The sequence below is a fragment of the Myxocyprinus asiaticus genome, chromosome 36 (assembly GCF_019703515.2).
Source record: "Myxocyprinus asiaticus isolate MX2 ecotype Aquarium Trade chromosome 36, UBuf_Myxa_2, whole genome shotgun sequence".
Classification (NCBI taxonomy): domain Eukaryota; kingdom Metazoa; phylum Chordata; class Actinopteri; order Cypriniformes; family Catostomidae; genus Myxocyprinus; species Myxocyprinus asiaticus.
Genome location: NC_059379.1, coordinates 12,776,208 through 12,796,726, shown reverse-complemented (window position 1 = coordinate 12,796,726; position 20,519 = coordinate 12,776,208). Strand labels below are relative to the sequence as shown.

The following is a 20,519-nucleotide window of genomic DNA, read 5'->3' as shown; positions in this document are numbered from 1 at the left end:
CCACGCCTCGCCCAAAGAGAGGGGGGGATATTTAAGTGGAAGAATACGTCACATGGTCTTTCCGACCATGTGGAGAGTCTTCAAGGTAGATCCTACCCAACGGGGGAGGAATTACTACAAACATGGAGACTGGGGCAGAGGGGCTCTGCCCCAGTCTCTGCTTGGAGACAGCCCTTCCTTTCTGCTGTGCACCAAAGCAGACAAGAGATCAGAGATCCTAAAGCTCTGCATGCGATCCAAATAAATGCGTAAAGCGTAGAGCTGTGTCGACAGCAACGACAGGGCTGGGTCTGCCTCCTCCTGGGGCAGCGCTTGCAGGTTCACCACCTGGTCCCTAAAAGGGGTCGTGGGAACCTTGGGCACATAGCCCGGTCGGGGTCTCAGGATCACGTGAGAGTAGCCCGGACCGAACTCCAGGCATGTTTCTCTGACAGAGAACACTTGCAGGTCTCCTACCCTCTTGATGGAAGTGAGCACAGTCAGGAGGGCAGGCTCAAAGGGGACTCTCTGTAGACCCTGAAGAACTACAGAGAGGTCCCATGAGGGAACAAGGCATGGTCTGGAGGGATTCAGCCTCCTGGCACATCTTAGGAACCTGATGATCAGGTTGTGCTTCCCTAAGGACTTACCGTCGACTGCGTCGTGGTGTGCTGCTATGGCGGCAACGTACACCTTCAAGGCGGAAGGGGACAGCCTGCCTTCCAACCTTTCCTGCAGGAAGGAAGGCACTGATCTGACTGCGCATCTCTGGGGGTCTTCCTGTTGGGAAGAACACCACTTAGCGAACAGACGCCACTTAAAGGCATACAGGCGCCTTGTAGAAGGGGCCCTAGCCTGAGTGATCGTGTCTACCACCGCAGGTGTCTTCCATGTCCCGTCCATGGGCCAGACATGGAGATTCCAGAGGTCTGGTCGCGGGTGCCAGATGGTGCCCTGTCCCTGAGAAAGAAGATCCTTCCTCAGGGGAATTCGCCGGGGGGCTGTCGCGAGGAGTGTGAGGTCCGAGAACCACGTCTCAGTGGGCCAGTAGGTTGCTACCAGGATGACCTGCTCCTCATCCTCCCTGACCTTGCACAGGGTCTGTGCAAGTTGGCTCACTGGGGGAAACGCATATTTGCGCAGGCCAGGGGACCAGCTGTGTGCCAGCGCGTCTGTGCCGAGGGGGGCCTCGGTCAGGGCATACCAGAGCGGGCAATGGGAGGATTCTTGGGAGGCAAACAGGTCCACCTGTGCCCGTCCGAATTGACCCCAAATCAGCTGGACCACCTGAGGGTGGAGTCTCCACTCTCCCCTGAGGGTAACCTGCCAGTGCATCCGCTGTAGTGTTGAGGTTGCCCGGGATGTGAGTGGCTCGCAGCGACTTGAAGTGCTGCTGACTCCAGAGGAGGAGACGGCGGGCGAGTTGTGACATACAACGAGAGCGCAGACCACCTTGGCGGTTGACATATGCTACCATTGCCGTGTTGTCTGTCCGAACTAACACATGCTTGCCCTGGATCAACGGCCGAAACCTCCGCAGGGCGAGCAGAATAACAAACAACTCGAGGCAGTTGATGTGCCAATGCAGTCGCGGACCTGTCCGCAGGCCGGCAGCTGCGTGCCCATTGCAAACAGTGCCCCAACCCGTTTTGGAGGTGTCCGTCGTGACCACGACGCACCTGGAGACCAGTTCTAGGGGAACACCTGCCCGTAGAAACGAGAGGTCAGTCCAAGGGCTGAAAACATGGTGACAGACTGAGAGTGAGCTAGGATTAGCCAGTCGTCAAGATAGTTGAGAAAGCGAATGCCCACCTCCCTTAACGGGGCAAGGGCTGCCTCTGCGACCTTCGTGAAGACACGAGGAGACAGGGACAGGCCGAAAGGGAGGGCTTTGTACTGATACGCCTGACCCTCAAATGTAAACTGCAGGAAGGGTCTGTGTCGAGGAAAGATCGAGACATGGAAGTACATATCCTTCAGGTCTACCGCCGCGAACCAATCTTGATGCTGGACGCTCGCCAGAATGCGTTTTTGCATCAGTATCTTGAACGGGAGTCTGTGTAAGGTCCAGTTCAGTACTCGCAGGTCCAATATTGGCCGCAACCCACCGCCTTTTTTCGGTACGATGAAGTAGGGGTTGTAAAACCCCTTCTTCATCTCGGCCGGAGGGAAAGGTTCTATCACGCCCTTCCATAGGAGGGTAGCGATCTCGCGCGCAAGTTAGCAGCGTTTTCGTCCTTGACCAAGGTGAAGTGTATACCGCTGAACCTGGGCGGGTGCCTGGCGAACTGAATCGCATAGCCGAGTCGGACGGTCCGGATCAGCCATCGTGATGGATTGGAAAGCGCAAGCCACGCATCCAAGTTCCGCTACAAGGAGGACCAAGGGGACAACGTCATCGGACATACCGGGAGGTGGGGCCTCGCGGCGGGGCGGAGGTCGAGGTGCCACACCACGTCGTGTCTGTGCTGAGCCTAGGGACAACGAAGCACTTACCTGGCTCCTTGTGACCACCCCCGGAACAGCCTGGGACGGGGGAGGAAGAAGCCTGTCATCGTAACCCGTGGAAACTGCCACATCGGGGGTGGCTGTGTGCCACAGCTGGGCGCTCAGGGGCGGGAAGACCACCGCTGGAGCACCAATCCTGCAAGGAAAAACTCGTGGACGGTAGTCGTGATGACGACCATGCACACCGGGTATGTGACCCAGGGAGGAAGGAAACTGCTCTTTTGCTGAACTGTTGGGTACCACAGCCACTTGGGCATGTGGCGAAATCAAATTAAAAGGCATCAAATGTTTTTTTACCTGGCCCTCCACCGGGGGATGGAGTGGTCTTCTTACCAGCTCCAGGTGAGTGGGTTTCGTCGTCCCTGAGTCACCCGTCTCAGGGGCACTTTGACGACCTCCGTGGGTTCTTAGCAGCCGACTGTGAGACGGGTAGCGTCTGCTTCCTGCGGTGGGCTCCACGCCGGGGCCGGGCCGAAGGGGCGAGCTGCGGCGGAGCCGGTGCAGTCACCGCAGGGGGACGCCCTTGGCAACGAGCAGACAGGGTGCGGGATCTTGAGCTGTGCCGGGGCAGGATGTGCCGGATAGCCTCCGTCTGCTGCTTCACCGCCGAGAACTGCTGGGCAAAGTCCTCGATGGTGTCGCCGAATAGGCCATCCTGGGAAATGGGGGCAGCAAGAAACCGTGTCTTGTCGGCCTCACCCATCTCGACCAGGTTGAGCCAAAGGTGGCGCTCCTGGACCACTAATGTGGCCATTGTCCACCCGAGAGACCGCGCCATGACCTTCGTTGCTCGGAGAGCGAGGTCAGTCGCTGAGCGCAGTTCCTGCATCAAATCTGGGGCGGAACTACCCTCCTGCAGTTCTTTCAATGCCTTGGCTTGGTGGACCTGCAGGAGAGCCATGGAGTGCAGGGCAGAGGCGGCTTGTCCAGCAGCACTGTATGCTTTAGCCATCAGGGACGACGTGAACCTACAGGGCTTGGACGAGAGCTTAGGGCGTCCACGCCAGGTGGCGGCGCTCTGCGGGCATAGGTGCACCGCGATCGCCTTATCCACCTGGGGAATTGCAGTATAGCCCCTGGCTGCCCCGCCATCAAGGGTAGTGAGGGCGGGGGAACTGCGGAATCGGGGCCGGGCAGTAAAAGGTGCCTCCCATGATTTCGTCAGCTCCTCATGCACTTCCGAGAAGAAAGGCACTGGAGCGGGGTGTGGCTGCTTTGAGCAGCGCCACAAGCCCAGGAACCAATCATCAAGCCGCGAGGGTTCAGGGGAGAGTGGAGGGTTCCACTCTAACCCGACGCTCGCGGCCACCCGGGAAAGCATGTCCGTCATTTCTGCATCAGCCTGTGACTGGTCAATCGTCCCCGAGGTGGGTGGAGCCCAGCTGAGGCTTCTGCGTCCGACTGGACAAGCCTGCTCTCCGATGCTGCGCTCGAGAGCTCATCATCTTCGCAGGCTCCGAACAAGAGGCCAGACTCGCCATGAGACGAGCCAGCGGACTCGGAAGCCTGACTGGGGCAGACGAGCATGCTGGGGAATGGGAGGTCCGCGGGGGGATACCCGGCGGAGGCGATCCCATTGGGGTCCCCAAATCGCCCCCAGTGCTAGCTCTTACGAAAGTAAGCCGTGACCGCAACATTGCCATGGTCATGTTTTCGCAATGAGAACATGAACCATCCACAAACGCTGCCTCCGTGTGGGTCACGCCCAGACACGAAAGACAGCGATCATGACCATCCGAAGTTGAGAGATAATGACCACAACCAGGAATAACACACAATCGGAAAGGCATCTTTAAAAAGACGCAACTTTAAAAAGTGTGTGCCGCTCTTTTAGAGAAATATACTCTTTTAGAGGAAAAAGCTCTTTCAGAAAATATACTCTCTTTTTTTTCTGCCGAAGCGCCCAGGAGGGAGAAGCCGCTGAAATGCACCGTCAGATCCAGCAGAGGTGAATGAACAGTAGAATTCAGCTCAGTGAGCATGACCGTTCGGCTCCAAAGAGAAAATCTGAATGAGTGGTTGCATACCAGCTCCTTTTATACCCGTATGTCCGGGGGCGGGGGGAGTGGCATGCAAATACCACTCACCAATTTTCATTGGCCTTTTATCAAAGACCAGAGGTGTCTCGGGCTCCCAAGAGTGACCCCTAGTGTCACTACATTGATACAACGTCGAGTGAGTGACAGATAGGGAACCACATTCAATAGGCATAATTAACATAGAACAGAACCCAAACCACAAATTTTAGAATATAACCTTTTTATATTGTCTAGATTTAGTCAGATTTACTGAATAGAAATAGTGTTTGTGTGTCTGTCAGCTGAATTTCCATTCACATTTTGGGATATCGCATAAAAACGACTGATGGACACCAATATGCGAATAAAATCTTTAAATTGTGCATCAGAAACTTTTACGCACACTTGAGGTGGATAAATGTTTTATTCAATAAGATGAAATGCGCATAAACTATGATGGAAACACATTTACCAAATCATTTAAATAGGATTACAAGATGCGCATCAAAAAAGTCATGTGACTAAATAATTAATTCAAAACTGGACTAACCAGCGGACCAAAGTCAATGCATCTGAAATGTTGCTCTGGTCTGCGTAGAGTTTGCAGATAAAATAAGTTGATCACAAACTTGAAATGTGTAGAAGAGCAGGTTAATTGACACTTTTGAAAAATATAGATCCACACGGCAAAAGGAGGAACACGCACTAGCATTCCCAGAACTCTGTGACGCGCTGTTGTTTTGCGGTATTCAAATTTTTGGCATAAATTAAATTCGCAACTTGGATGGAAACATTTGTGGAACTTCTAAATACCCAAAAGACATCTACTTAACTACATTGTTTTGCATAGCTTTATTAATGCCTATTTTGCAAACAGTTGTGTTGATAAATAGGTTTTGAGTGCATTTCAAAGTGCTTTTGTTGAGTTCAGCATGTTGCATGTGTCAAAGATGCAGGCAGCCCCACATAGTCAACTAAATAAATCATGACAAAAACAGGCACACTGTTTCTCCCAGATACAGTTCATATTTAATCTAAGCACAAACACAACATTTTAGTGCAGTACCTGTTTAACTGTGCTTCAAATGTGTGCTTCTCTTCTGTGTCACTGCATGTTGATGCTTTTGCTTTTGGCTTGTTGGCCTCCGCTGTGCGGCTCAGTGACGCTCGGACTCGTAGTTCAACTGAATGACACACAAACGTGCCGTTCATGGCATTTATACAGTATATTCGCTTAAATTTCCCTTATTTGGGCATTAAAATGTGACTGGAGTTTGAATGGCCAATAATCGCAGTTGTCTCAAATAACCGAGGTTACATCAAATAAATGTGATCAGACAGTTATTTAATAATCACGTGAGGCCCAATAAAAACTTTTCTAGATTACATTTAAAATTATTGGCCAGTTCTTATGTTAGATATATACTTTTCTCTGTCAACTGTCACAGCAGATTTTAACAAAATTGTTGTTTATGTTGGGAGTGTTTTCTTCACATTCAGTGTTTTCATTGATTTAAGCATTCTAGTATTTTGTATTTTAGTATCATATTAGAAACACTTGTCTCAAACAGAAAATACAGATTTCTGACAACTTCAGGTCACTACCATGTCTGTGGGGATACCAAATCCATAACTAGACCATAAGACTCATAACTAGACCTAAAATAGATTATGAAATGTTTTAAATGTTAGATAATAGATTAAAAAGGAAGGATTCAGAGGACTTCAGGGTCATTTTTGTTACTTCCGGTGGCATTTTTGCCCCAAGTCCTGCTTAATTTCTGCACTTTAGATGAGATTCTCAGTGATTTGAGTGAATTAGATTGCACAGACAAGAAGTTATCTGGTTTAGACACAGTAATTCTGTACTAAAAAGACATCTACTGGTCATTTGAATAAATAAGACAACATGTTTTGTATGCAGTGTCTCACTGAAATATTTGTTTATTAAGTTGTCGATCCAGAGAGCACAGAGGTGGTGAAATCTGTGGTAAATCCACATTCTATTAGGTTTGGAAGGCATTTCCTTCACTCACTGGGGGCCACTCGCCTGGCAAGCTTAATTCAAATTGTAATTGTGTGCCATAAATTGTGCACAGTGACAGAGTAGGTCAAGGCCCAGAGACAAGATTACTAAAGCATTACGGTCAATCAAAAGAGTCCTTGAATTGGAAGATTTTAATTAGAGTTTGGTTCATGTGTGTATGTGTGTGCGTGCAGTGTACTAATGCCTCTGTGTTCTTTTAAAAGTTTGTTGAAATTTTGGAAACTGAAATTGGAATCAATTAAATCCTCAGTGCTCCAAGTTAAATGCCAATGCAGATGCTAATAAAATGTCTCGGCTTCGGCAGTGTCAGTAATACAGTGATTAAAAATGTATCTTAATTGGCAATATTCATGCGATTCACTGCAATGCTTGGGTTAATGTTGTAGACAGGGAGACGTCCTCAGAGCGCTCCTCATAAACCCGGTCTCTGCAGAGAGAATATTTGCACGATGAAGGGTTTGGATCTGTTAAGCCCCCTCATGTCTTAATGGAGCAGATCCCCCCTAATCATTCTGTAATCTCTTTTAGACTAATGTCAGCAATATGTTCAGAGAATTATTGCTGATTTAGAAGCACTTTAAATTTGGAAAGGAAAACCTTACGCTCAAGCAAGTGAGCTTAAGAAATGTAAGTGCAGCATAGTTCTAGCGGGAAGACTAGCAGCTGTACATCATCGCACCATTAGCCAAGTAACTCCTAGCCAATCACATGCCAGCCATCGCTTTATAAGTCTGCTCGCAATCTATCACATTGCTGTTTCAGTGTGCTAACACGGCAACCTCCACCACCCCACTGCCACAAGGCTCCTCGCCCCTGCCTCCTATCTCCAGTAGGATCTTTTAGGGCTTTACTGGTTGTTTAGATCAGTGTTACTATCAGAAATAATTAATAATTATTTCTGTAGTTATTAATTAATATTTAGATTAATCAATTGAATCTAACTCATTAAAACCTCATATGGGGCTCCAGTAAATGTAGTGTGCTACATTTAGGATCAGGTTTGGTTATTAGCAATAATTAATAATTATCAAAGATAATTATTAATTATTAAAATCAATAGAACATTGATGAGAATCAATGTTAGCTTTTTAAAATCCTTTAAATCAACAATTATCAAAGATAATCGTTAATTGTTAACATCGATGAAACATTAATTAAAATTAACACTAGCTTATTGATCATTCAGATTCAATCATCAAAGATAATTATCAATTATCAAAAATCAATAGAATATTAATAAGGATTAACATTGACGGGGCACCACCCTGGAATTAGGGACTAATAACCAAATTGTAAAACAGTCTCAATATTAGATTGTTTTCTTAGGAAAATCGACATCCGAAGAATATCGATTTTCCAGAAAAAAAACAATGAATGAAGGTTTGAATCCGAGCACTGACATCCCGTCAGCATGACACAGGCGTATGCAAAACAAACCAAAACACTTCTCTTTGTAATATAAACAAAGTTTATTTATGCAGTAATATCAATTAATAATTAATACAATGCAGTCAATAAACTTCCGACTTACAACTACAAACTAAACAGTGATATGATTAGATATGGAAATAAAATAATCCTATAACATGGCGGTCCGTAAACTGTACAAGCAAAAACCTTGAAACACAAGAATATCACACTATGATATTCTATCTCTGCCCAGACGTAAACCTCTTACTTGAATCGCATGAGGACACAGGTAGAATGTGTTTTCCTCCGTCCTTTAACTCTGACCCGGTTCCTTGAGGCTCAGGTGATGACGGGAGGCCGTTTCCTCGCTCTGTCAGCGGGCGGTATGGCTGTTGATTCTCGGCGGGCTGGCAGAGAACTCAGAAATGTCGACTTGATTGAAGATGGAAGAGAAATCTTTAATCTCTTCACTTCTGTAGGCAAATGGATGAAGATGCGAATTGCTCGGCGGATTTCTCAGTGTTCGGTTGAACACAGAGAAATCTCAACTCGTCCAGGGAGATGGAGATTGTATGGCTACAGTTTCAAGTCGGACGTAACTTCCTTGTGCCACGAGGTTGCTCGTGAGAGCAGCGTTGAACTGCGTCCACACACTGCAAGCAAAGTCGCTGGAAGCAAATCCCGGAAGCATTTCAGAGGTATTTCAACTTCTGATGATGTCATGTTTGAGGGATGTTCTGTTGTGTGCCTCATCCAATAGGAGTTGAGAGTTCGATCCTTTACTGAGCAAGGCTTCATGGATTTGTAGTCTGTTTTGGACTCCCTTTGTTTGATTTTGGCACAATTTTTATCAGTAAGATTTACGACTTGGAAGGTGGGGGCTTGAGTTAGGTTTTCATGACTGTATTAGGCCTGCCTTTGTCTTCTATCTGAACACATGAGGCCCAACAATCTGATGGTTCCGAGTACAACTTCTTCGGACCACCAGACTGGGCTTACGCCAAAGAGAGACATTACATTCCTGTTTCATAATTATCAAATAAATGTTATCTAAAACTTTACTCAAGTCTGTGAGTCTTCCTGATAGAAGTCTCTTGACAGATAAAAGGAAAATCTTCCATCATGTTTGTTTTCCTCCCTCTATTTTGCATTCATAATAGCTTCAAAATAATTTTACTGATTTTAAAGTGTTGAGAAGCTTACCACTAAAATGTTACATTTGCACAAAAAGTTTTAGTTCAGCCTTTGTTTGTGTTGCACTGATATCGTGCAGAGTCTTGATCCAGTTTGAGTGTCACTAGGCGTTGCCTCGCTTGGATGGGACTTTCAATCAACAAATTTACAAGCTTCATAATGCAAATGTTAAACAAACATGTTCAGGGGTTTTGGAAATGTCTCTGTTCATAAAAATGCATGAGATCTCAATGTTATGCTTGAGGATCAAACTATGGCCATTCATCAGTTCAGTCTCACTGGAGAACTTATACAGAAGTCAATGCACATATTCAGAACTGACCATATTAAAAATTAAATTTGTCAGAGCTGTGACCTAGCAGTTACGATGAGATGTGGCTCCATGGATTTAGATAGGAATAGATGGCTGTCTATTGACTGTATGTTTTTCTTTTCTGGGGCCTTTAACCTTTTTTGGACAATTTTCAATGACGAGAGTGAGAGCAATTGAGCTTGTGTGATTACTTGCATCTGTCATGACTCCAAAGCAGTAGTGTAGTGTTAGTCAGCTTGCTGAAGATAATAGAATTCTGGTCAAATACATCCTATTTTCTCTGTGTAAAAATAGCTGTCCAAGCGGGTGTCCTCCCATTCTCTCCTCTGCCATGTTGAATATTTATGTCTCCCTCCAACACAGAAACTCTGGTAAAAGGTAAGCACCTTGAGTATGTTTTTGGTTACTCCATCTGTTGTGTCTCTCAGCTGTGACAAGTCTAAATTCTGTAACTGTTAGTTTAACTGTATTTCCCAGCTGTAGTAGAGTGGTAGTAGTCCAACTGATTATGGCATGACAGACAATGCTGATGACTTAATAGAAACCGCTCATTGACTGATGTGTGCTGACTCAATGCACGTCAAACTTAACTGGCTCATTTTTCAATGACACTTTTATAATTAATTATACTGGAACACACATCATTCCATTTGGAAATGTTAAGGGCCCCTCCTTGCCCTGTGGGCCCCTAAAATTGTTCCCACCTTTGAGCCCATATGTGACGGCCCTGCATGGTGCTTATGTGGGCGGCATTGTGTTTGGGTCCAGCTTGCATCATTTCCAGATCCTGTTCATTCTCCCTCTCTCTTTCTCCCAGTGACTTCTTGTCCTCTCTTGACTATTACTTGCACACACACAAAAAAATTAAATAAAAAATGTAAATGTGTATTCAAGACCATCAGCACCTTCTGGTACAGTTTTGATGTATTACATAGCATCTTCCTTCCTCTGTGCGTAGCCAAAAGTTTTAAAAAGTCATTGAGTGGTTTGTTATTCACACATGGTTTGGCCAAGGGTGGGGGAGAGTTATGTACCCTACTTTGTCTTGAGCATGTCGGGCTGTCAGGGTCTCTCTCGCTCTGTCTCCCACCTGGCCCAAAGAGATAGCAGGTGTGGGGAGAAAGTTCCCAGAGGACGACTGTAGACAATCGGCTGCACCTTCTCCTCTCTCTTCTTTCTTTCTTTTTACCTGACACTGGCAGTAATTCCCCTGTCAGACAAATGTGAGGTGGGGAGAGTTAAGCATCAGCACACAGACTTGACACATGCTCTGTGGCATATTCACCTCTCCAGTCTCCTGGCCATATATTTAATTGGTGAGCCACTGTCAATAGTTGCCCTGCATTAATGCAGTTCTGCATTGCTGTCTGAATGCATTCGGTGACATTGCCACATGTTTATGTTCACTCTGTAGCACTCAGTCCCCCAAGAACTCTTTTGGAGGAGTTTCTTCTCTTTTTTTTTTTTTCCAGAGACACGAAACTGTCTTTATTTGTGGGATGATTGATGTATCTGTGAGTGGTGGATCAGTTATCCATCTTCAGGCATCTACATTTTGCATCTGTTTGTAGAGTTCTCAATTTCTCAGTTTTACATCTAGCACATGTATTACTTCTTCCTTAAGGGTTTTGGGCTGTTAATTGGAGAATTGGGATATTGTAATTCAAGCACTGTGCCTTTCAGGGATGTTTAAGATATAACAGATATGATTTTAAGGAATAATAAAGCCATACTAATGCTGAATTTAAAGAATGCTACATTAATGCCTCAAGAATGTTTTTATACTCCTTTATATTTTATGGATCTTACATAGAGAAAATAAGGTGTAATATACAGTTAGCCAGTCATTATTGCAAAATAAACCCAGACAGGGTGGTCAGGTGGTCTTTTATCATCCTGAAATAGTTTATTTTGCGACGATGACAGTCTGTACATTATCCCACTTACTACATGGCAACTTAACAAAAAAATAAATAAATGGGCATGAAATAATGATTTGATTTTAAACTATTTTACGTGAGAAGAAATACACTGGAGTGCTATGAGACACATGAAACTAGCACAGTTTAGGACAGGGGTAGGGAACCTTTTTCCCATTAAGGTCCATTCGAGTATTTACTAAATTATACCTCGGGCCATATGATTGCTTGCAATTTCTGATTTTGGGTTAAAAAATTAGTGTACGCATTCTGGTACGTGCTCACGCACCAAAAAAAAAAAAAAAAAAAAAAAAAAAACACTGAAAGGTCTGTCAATATTTTCATTGCTATCATTTCAAATTATTTTTAATCATAATTTTAATGTTTTTTTTTTTGTTTTTTTACAGTTAATTGAATCAAGGCCATTTTTTTGCTTTTCAAATTATTTCTCAAATGGCCTCACGGGCTGGGTAAAATGGTCTTGCGGGCCTCATATGGCCTTGAGGCTTGACATTCCCCACCCCTGGTTTAGGAGATTGCTAACAGGGACAGCAGTCAAATATGCATTTTAGCGGTCATTATACAAAAATATTTGACCATAATGCCTTGTTTGGCAATCAGAAACAAGTATTCCAGAGAGTGCCGAAATAATGAGCACTGGTAATACTTCACTGAAATCTGTTTTGATTAGCATCGTTTCTTTCAAATAGTTTTTCCTGGAACTAGTCATTTTAATTGATAATCCCAAAGCTTGGTAAAAAAATGTTATGGATGCACACTTTTAGCTTTAGACTTTAGACAAGAAAACTTGAATAGAATGGTCATAAGAGAGAGCTTGGAAATTCACAAAAGGAAACAGAAGGGGATGCCGTAGCCTCGGTTTCTGCTGATGACATCTCTGGAAAGCATTTCATTCATCAAGGAGGAGAGGGCTTGAGCCTGTGTAAATTGCTGCAGATAAAAGGAACAGACCTTGAAGAATTGGATTGCGAGGAGAAAGGGTTTGAATTCCCCCCCTGGTGAACTTTGCTGTACAGAGGGCCACTCTCATAGCCCATGGCTACTGTTGAGCTTTACTGCAGAACTGTTGCCTTTCTTTAGTACACCCCTAACCACTGTTATATCACCTGAATACACAGAACTGAGGCATTCTCCTATTCAACATGTTACACAGTGCCTCTTTACATGATCTTTGTTAGAGGTCCCATTTTAAAGGAACAAATCTTACACTTTTGTAGCACTTTATTATTTGGTTTCTAGTGCTAGAAACAGCAAAACATCAGTTTTACATGACTGTTTTCCACATTTTCTCTGACCATTAGAATTGAATAGGCTTTTTGCAATCTATATTTTGTATATAAATGACCTCTGTTATGAACATTAAAGTTCGCACTGTATTTCATCACGATGGGCCAAGTTCAGAATACTGAATAGCCATTTGTGTAAACACAGTTGGATATACTGTGCTGTGCAGAAGCGCAGAAGCACAGAAATCTCCAATGCGTGTCCATGAGGGGATCCAGTTCACGCTGCCTCTCGAGTGACGTAAATGCGTTGGTACGTTCAAACGAGAACTGATGCGATACAACTGGAAGCGCTGCTCAATTTGTTTACAGGAGAGCGCTGTTCACAAGCTTCATTGGTTTTGCTTTCATTTTAACATGCCAGCATGCTTACGTTACGCTAGAGGCAGCATGAACTGGATCCCCTCATGGACGCGCATTGGAGAGCTTGTTGGAAGTAAACAATTATAGTGAAAAGGACTTAAATATTGATCTGTTTCTTACCCAAAGCAATTGTTTCGCTTTAGAAGGCATTAATTTAACCACTGGAGTCGTATTGATTACTTTTACTACGATTGTCTGTGCTTTTTGGAGCTTTAAAGTGCTGATTACCATCCACGTGCATTGTATGGATATACAGAGCTGAGATATTCATCTAAAATATCTTTATTTCTGTTCTGCTGAAGAAAGAAAGTCATACACATCTGGCATGGCATGAGAGAGAATAAAGTAGGAGAGAATTTTTATTTTTGGGTTAACTATCCCTTAAGTACATCTGTCCATAATGTTTAATATTCTTAAAAATAATATAAAAAGATATACTTTATTAAGCAGATCTACATTTCTTCATAAGAGCATGTCAGCCTCACCAAGGTAACAACATCTAATAATTCAAAACTGATTATTTACAAATTGTTTACATGTCCTCATTAGTCGGTACACTTTGACCAAACACACTTGTGGGTATTGCCTTCAGCCACAATACTTCTCCAGTGGGCATGCTTTGTAGCAGAAGCTACAATATGAAGTTCATAGTGCTTAGCCTTACTAAGTTCCCACAGATTTTGAACCATGCATTTTCAAGACCTTTCAATGTCTTTAACAGATGTTTATGACTACTGGATAACATCCTTAAAAATATTAATCTGCCGCAAATGGCCTCCTCAGCACTGAGTGTCAGTGATCAAACTGAGTATGCTCAAAGGCCTGTATGTTCTACATTTACCAGCAGACTTAACATAGTATGTCCTCACTGTTTAAAAATTTAAATGGCATAAAATTTGACTTTTTTCTACATTAGATAGTTCAGTTAGATAGTTGATTAGATAGTTCAATCAACTTTAAAATTTAAAAAGTTGAATTTTTACAGTGTATGAAGTTAGTTGATTAATAAATATTATTCCTGGCATTATTATTATTTTTTAAACATCCTCACTACACAACATTTTTCACAACTACCCTAAACTTTTGCATAAAACGTCTTGGTTACTGATGTAACCTCTGTTCCCTGATGGAGGGAACGAGACGTTGTGTCGATGTAGTGACATTAGGGGTTCGATCTTGAGAGCCCCAATCACCTTTGCTTAAAATAGAAAAGGCCAATGAAAATTGGCGAGTGGAATTTGCATGCCACTCTCCGCCCTGGACATATGGGTATAAAAGGAGATGGCGTGCATCACTCATTCAGATTTATGCTGAGGAGCCGATAGAGAGTCCCGGCCATGTCAGTGGCCGTTTCAGCGCCGCGGCAGGAGGGACACAATGTCTCGTTCCCTCCATCAGGGAACAGAGGTTACATCAGTAACCAAGATGTTCTCTGTCTGTCACTCACTCGACGTTGTGTCGATGTAGTTCCTATAGGAAACGCTGCAGGCGCTGAACTGTGTCACGAGGCACGGAAGAGTGCTCAACCATGTCGTGACCTTCCAGTGAGTTAGGTAAGGTGTCTCCCTAGTCCCGTTAAAGGGGGAGAAGGCACTTACCCAAGTAGGCTACCGGCGGTGCCTTTCTTAATTTGCTGTTAAGCAATCTCCCGCCAAGCACTTAGAATAGTGCTGGGAAGTGCTTTTCCCTCTCCAGGAAGGAGAGCACTACGGAGACCACATCCTGCCGGAGGGAGGTTAACATGTGGAGCATACCTCACATGGACTTACCAACGGGGAAGTACACATATGGAATGATACCACAGGAGGACCCTATCTATAGAGAGGGTACGCAGCACAGTGGCCGAGACAGAGAAAGCTCTGACGAGGGGAAACACAGGTTTCACCTAAGGGGGAAACCGAACAGTGGAAACTCATCATACGGGATTACCAAAGGGGAATCACCATGCATGGAGCACTGAGCCCAAGCACACAGGCTCACCTGAAAAGGGGAATACCACGAGTACTGGGCCTGGTGGCGTTACTCCTCTACCGAGTTCATCACCGGACAGTGCTAAAGAAGTGGGCGTCTGGCGAACAGGATCGCGTAGCCGAGGCGAATCATCCTGATGAGCCACCGTGAGGGGCTGGAGAGCTCTAACCAGGCCTCCAGCCTCCTTGACATAGGCACCAGGGGGACGACTGGACTTACCGTACCTGGGCAGGGTGGTTCGCGGCAAGGCAGAGCAGGCGCCCCACCTGGAAGACAGCCCAGGGGGGACGTGCTGCTCCACAAGCCTGCAATGGTGGCCAGTGAATGGGGTGGGCGAGTGGCCCCAGAGACCAGCACACTTACCTGTTCGCCGGCTGTCTCTCGACGGAGAACGAGGGAATGGGAAGTACTCGCATTCGCCTGATTGACCGGAAAGACTTCCAGCGCCTGGCCGTTGCGAGTGTGCTGGCCCATGGAATGAGGAAACTGCTCTTTTATTGACCATGTGGGTGCCGAGGCCCAGAGGGCACTCAGCAATGTCATACTCACCACACGCTGGCCCAGGGGCGATGGTGGGGCTGGAGAGATGTCCCGGGCCAGACCGGTCAGAAGCGGTCGCCTCATCCCTGGGCGGGCCATGTCAGGACCGCCTCAAAGCCCATCTGGGGTTTTTGGGGGCCGACTGATGGGCAGGTGGAGCCGACTTCCCACAGGAGGATCTTTTTCTATGAGGCTGGCTTGCGGGCTCCGATGGTACAGGAGCCGGGGCCGGCACCGCAGGGGAACGGCTCTGGCGAGAAGCAGACAGGGTGCGGGACCTCGGTAGCCTGAAGGCTGTGTTTAATTGCCTCGGTCTGCTTTCTCACCGTTGAGAACTGATGGGCGAAATCCTCGACGGTGTCGCCAAAAATTCACCCTTGGGAGATGGGCGCGAAACTCATCCGAAAGCTCATCCTCGTTGCGAGCCACGAATGACACATTAAACCCACCCTAAGGCAGACCGCCTGCATCGCTCAACAGCTCGTCCGGACAGAACAAGCATGCTGGGGGATGGGAGGTCCACGGCGGCTGAGCCGGCAGAAACGCTCTCATGTCCACATCCAGATCGCCCGCGGTGCTTGCCGACCCGGCCGGCTGAGCATCAGTCCATGATGGAAGGGGTTGGGGAGCAGCTGCGGTGGTGAGCCACGACCGCAACATTCTCATGGGCATGTTCTCGCAATGAGAACATAACCCTTCCACGAAAGTTGCCTCGGCGTGCTGGCGCCCCAGACACTCGAGGCAGATTTCATGGGTATCTGGAGGGGAGAGATAACAGCCACATCCAGTAGCGCAAACGAGGAAGGATATCTTTAAAAAGACGCCGCGCGAGCTCTTTTAGAAGGAAATATTCTTTCTAATATACTCTTTTAGCACCTGCAGACTCAGGCTGCCGAAGCGCCCAGGGGAAACACAGCACTCAACTGTGTGAGGGTGACCGCTGATATGCGGCGTAAGAATCCAGCAGCATAGCAAAGAGTGAGAGGACGAACACACATGCATTCGGCTCCGAAGAAAAAATCTGAATGAGTGATGCACGCCATCTCCTTTTATACCTGTATGTCCAGGGCGGAGAGTGGCATGCAAATTCCACTCGCTAATTTTCATTGGCTTTTTCTATTTTAAGCAAAGGTGATTGGGGCTCTCAAGATCGAACCCCTAATGTCACTACATCAACAAAACGTTGAGTGAGTGACAGACAGGGAACAGAGTGTTAATGCTTTACTCATTGTGGAATAAACATGTTGATTTCTGAATGCACTGTTTTTGCAGCTTTTTTATATAAATTATATGGATGGTGTAGGGCTTTACTGGTTGTTTAGATCAGTGTTACTATCAGAAATAATTAATAATTATTTCTTTAGATATTAATTAATATTTTAATTAATTAATTGAATCTAACTCATTAAAACCTCATATGGGGCTCCAGTAAATGTAGTGCGCTACGTTTAGGAGTGGGTTTGGTTATTAGCAATAATTACTAATTATCAAAGATAATTATTAATTATTAAAATCAATAGAATATTGAAGAGAATCAATGTTAGCTTTTTTAATCCTTTAAATAAACAACTATCAAAGATAATCACCAATCATTAACATCGATGAAACATTAATTAAAATTAACACTAGCTTATCAATCCTTCAAAATCAACAATCATCAAAGATAATTATTAATTATCAACAATCAGTAGAATATTAATAAGGATTAATATTGCCGGGGCACCACCCTGGAATCAGGGACTAATAACCAGATAGTATAACAGTCCCAATATTAGATTGTTTTCTTAGGAAAATCGACATCCGAAGAATATCGATTTTTGGGAAAAAAACAATGAATGAAGGCTTGAATCCGAGCACTGACATCCCGTCAGCATGACACAGGTGTATGCAAAACAAACCAAAACACTTCTCTTTGTAATATAAACAAAGTTTATTTATGCAGTAATATCAATTAATTAATACAATTCAGTCAATAAACGTCCGACTTACAACAACAAACTAAACAGTGATATGATTAGATGTGGAAATCAAAATAATCATATAACACATGAGGGTGTGTGTGTGTGTGTGTGTGTGTGTGTGTGAGAGCGAGTGTGTGTGTGTGTGTGTGTGTGTGTGTGTGTGTGTGTGTATAAGGAGGGACGTGCACAAAATGGGGGACGTGACTCTCGTGGAGAGTATGTCATGCGAGACTTCCGGCCAGAGAATATGGCCGCGAATGTGGGCGGAGAGAAACCAGTCAATGGCGTCTACCAGTTACCACGTGTATCCGCTTGGCGATAGCTTAGGGACAAAGCTGAGCTTTATCACGAAGTTATCTACTAGCCAAAAATGTGTGCGAGAATGTTTGTGAGGGGTCGCGTGTGTGTGTGTGGTTAGTACGAAAGAGAGAGAGAATTAAGTGACAGCCCCAAAGCCGGTTTTGCGATCGTGGGAGAGAAAACAGCTGTTAGTTTATCACTCAGAGACGCGGTGGACGGCTCGTAAACCGTCCCGTGGTCTTTGATTCTTTAATGGATAAACTCAGTTTGCCGGTCTCACCCGCGATGGCAGAAATGCACAACAGTCCAATATTGTTGGACTACAATACAGCAAATCTCATTCGTGATAATTAATACCCTGAGTATTAGCCGCAATGAGCGGACTCGGTGGTCCGTAAACTGTTCAAGCAATAACCTTGATACACAAGAATAACACACTATAATATTCTATCTCTGCCCAGACGTAAACCTCTTACTTGAATCGTATGAGGACGTAGAATGTGTGTTCATCCGTCCTTTAACTCCGACTCGGTTCCTCGAGGCTCGGGTGATGACGGGAGGCCGCTTCCTCGCTCTGTTGGCGGGCGGTATGGCTGCTGATTCTTGGCGGGCTGGCGGAGAATTCAACGACGTCGACTTGATTGAAGATGGAAGAGAAATCTTTTATCTCTTCACTTCTGCAGGCAAACGGATGAAGATGCGGATTGCTCAGCGGTCTCCTTCGGATCCGTTAGAGTGTTCGGTGGTAATCTCAACTCGTCCAGCGAGATGGAGATTGCATGGCCACAGTTTCAAGTCGGACATTACTTCCTTGTGTCACGAGGCTACACCTGAGAGCAGCGATGAGCTGCGTCTATGCACAGTGGGCAAAGTTGCTGGAAGCAAATCCCGGAAGCATTTCAGAGGTATTTCTACTCCTGATGATGTCATGGTTGAGGTGCGTTCTGTTATGTGCCTCATCCAATAGGAGTTGAGAGTTCGATCCTTTAGTGAGCAAGACTTCATGGGATTTGTAGTCTGTTTTGGACTCCCTTTGTTTGATTTTGGCGCGGTTTTTATCAGTAAGATTTGTGACTTGTTATGTGGGCCTGAGTTAGGTTTTACAACTGTGTTAGGCCTGCCTTTGTCTTCTATCTGAATACATGAGGCCCAAGAGTGGCATTGGAAGATACGTACTGTGAACAAAAGAGCATATCTGCATACAATAGAAGATCTTTGTTTATTTGTTCAAAGTAAAAATACTTTCTTATATCCCATCTTAATATGCATATAATTCATAGGTTGATTCTCCCAAAAAGTGTAAATGTGGATTTGTGGCACTATTAAAACATTGCTTTGTTTGTTTGAGCAGCAAAAATTACTCAAACATTGGCCTGAGTTTGGGGTGGGACTATTTGCTTTGCAGTGTCAGACACTGGAGTGCTCGGGGAAACCTTTTTGAAAACAATCATTATTTTTGCCATTCTGTTTAGTCGGGCCAATGGCTCAGAAATGACACACTTCAGCTTTTAACTCTTATTTCAAAAGAGTGAGGCTAATCATGATTTCCATTATATGTCCCTTTTAAAGCAAGATTATCAAATACACTTCTTGTAATCGAGTACTCATGAGAGCAATAAAAGGAACTCGTAAATGTTATATGAAGCTGTTATATGGTTGTTTTCTCCATCCAGACACACATCCTGTCTGTCTGTTAGCATTTCTGTGCTCTCTTAAATCTCCTCTACATAGATGAAGCCATCCATGATGTTTAATTAATTCGCTTAGAGCCAGAGGACATTCCTTGTACAAATCGAGAATAAAAAAGAAAATTTAAAGAAAAAAGGAAAATAATTTCACATTTATTCCCCCTTAACGTGTGTGTCTGTTTGAATAGAATGAAGTGAAGGCCGAAGACAACAAGAATCAAGAAAAGTGAATTGACTTAATAAGGTAAATGGTTTAGGAGGAGAAAGCAAATAAATAATTCAAGTGAAAGTCAAAGCAGAGTAGCGGAGAAGGACGCTGTTCACCTCTTATCTCTTGTTTTTGCTTCTCTTGTTCAGGAGAGCCAAGAGGTTACAATGCTCCAGCGATGTCTAGCAGTAGTGTTTCAGTAATCAGGCCTTGATTAAACATCCTTTCAGAGAGGCATGGATTAGGGGGAGTCCCCTCAGGACAGGCCCTCTCGACTGGGAGGGAAGGGAGGCAGAGAAGTTTTTGATGTGTCAGTCATGTAGTCTGGCCATTGTTTGACTGCGTTCACCTCCCCAGCCGAGACCGTCAAGCAGTTTGTCTGGTGCCACAGTGAAGCAACGCAATGGAAGGGCAACACAATTATGGCCATTCAGACGCGCATCCCAGGAGCACAGTGCACAGGCCTCGGAAAAGCTTGAAAGCACATGTGCAGAATCTGTCCAAAACGGGGTGACCCAAAGGAGAGTGCCCTGGCACGCTCACTGCTTTGTCAATGAAAGTTATCCTGCCCTTGAATGACAGAGAGCAGAGAGTAAAGCACTGACGGATCTTAAACTTTATGTCTGGTTCTCTTGTTCTATCCATCATGTATTTGCTTCTTGTCCTTAGAAATCAGCCATTTTCCAATCATTTTGATTATTATAGATTATGTTATCAACATATTATGTTAACGTAAAAATATATTTCAGTCAAGACCACTCTCGTCAAATGAATACTTGAATGAATACTTTATTCA

General features: G+C 44.9%; 1 protein-coding gene across 6 annotated transcripts in view; it reads left to right on the top strand.

The window, feature by feature from the left end:
- Positions 1 to 20,519, top strand: part of LOC127426893 (RNA binding protein fox-1 homolog 3-like) — a 630,672-nt gene that overhangs the window by 42,370 nt on the left and 567,783 nt on the right. The window lies entirely within an intron of this gene.